The sequence below is a fragment of the Ctenocephalides felis genome, unplaced genomic scaffold (assembly GCF_003426905.1).
Source record: "Ctenocephalides felis isolate EL2017-DRISC unplaced genomic scaffold, ASM342690v1 CF-g0.4_SCAFFOLD_01886, whole genome shotgun sequence".
In the NCBI taxonomy this organism is placed as follows: domain Eukaryota; kingdom Metazoa; phylum Arthropoda; class Insecta; order Siphonaptera; family Pulicidae; genus Ctenocephalides; species Ctenocephalides felis.
In genome coordinates, this window is record NW_020538040.1 from 145,896,423 (window position 1) to 145,897,738 (window position 1,316).

Here is a 1,316-nt window from a genome sequence, read left to right on the forward strand (position 1 = left end):
CGATCAATAATTAATCTCTCAAATTACAAGATTAGTGACATTAATTTGTACTGCGTGTGATAATGTTTTACATTAATTAAGTTTACTTCGTATTAACTTTCAAATAACCACTGAAGATGACATAAGACTATAGTTCTAAATCTTTAGAAAAACAAATATTTTTTAATATATATATATATATATATATATATATTGTGCCACAGAAAGAGCCATAATATGCTTTGCAACCGTCAGAAATTAATTTATACTGCGTGTGATAATATTATACATTAATTAAGTTTACTTCATGTTAACTTTCAAATAACCACTGAAGATGACATAAGACTATAGGTCTAAATCTTTAGAAAAACAAATATTTTTTAATATATATATATATATATATATATATATATATATATATATATATATATATATATATATATTAATAATACATATTGTGCCACAGAGAGAGCCATAATATGCATTGCAACCGTCACAAAAAAAATTAAATAAAAATCTCTGCAGTTTGAAAATTGTGTGTATGAAAGTAAAATTTACAGCTTTGGTCTGTGAATTTTTCGGTTATTGTGGATAATTTTTATTATTGATGTCGAAAATTATGACAAATATATATAAACAAACGATTCAGAAATATAAAATTAGCAAGTTGGATTTTCTGACGAAAACATAACCCTTCTTTAGCAAAGTTAATTAAGTACAAAGTAATTATTACAAAAAATATATAATAAATTATAACAGAGAATATATATAAAATAATAATATATGTTATTGAACGGAAAGAATGTAATTTGAGGAATTTGAGTAGTGTTTTTGCTTCGACAAAACATATTCTAAAATTGGAACGATACAGAGAAGATCAGCATGGCCCCTGCGCAAAGATGACACGCAAAATCGTGAAGCGTTCCACATTTTTTTTGAATATTTTTTTTAAATTTTATTTGATATTATTCACCAAGCAAAACATAATAATAAGTTGAAATATTGAATGTTGAAAAGTCATCATGATTCAAGTTTCAACAAGCAAAACATTTTTTGGCAATTTATTTCTAGAATTAATTTTTAAATATTCTAAAATGTTTACTTGATTAATTAATTGACTAAATGTTTTTATTCGCGCAAACTTATTGATGAAAGAGGTGGATAATAAAAAGTTTGCCATAAAGGAGTAAAAAGGGTTGCTTAAGATAATGGCAACAAAAACTTACTAAAATAATACGGTCCTACGACATGTCGTTTGATGTTAAATGTTTGATCATCGACGTTTTCTCGAAAACGGATAAACCATTTTCCAAAATGATCTTACAGCGCTCGTGATA

The 1,316-nt window shown here is 25.3% G+C and overlaps 1 non-coding gene across 1 annotated transcript; it reads left to right on the forward strand.

The window, feature by feature from the left end:
• The first annotated feature begins 806 nt into the window (after positions 1-806).
• Positions 807-913, forward strand: LOC113378899. The gene has a single exon (XR_003367246.1). It is a non-coding gene; the product is annotated as a U6 spliceosomal RNA (small nuclear RNA).
• The last annotated feature ends 403 nt before the right edge of the window (positions 914-1,316 follow it).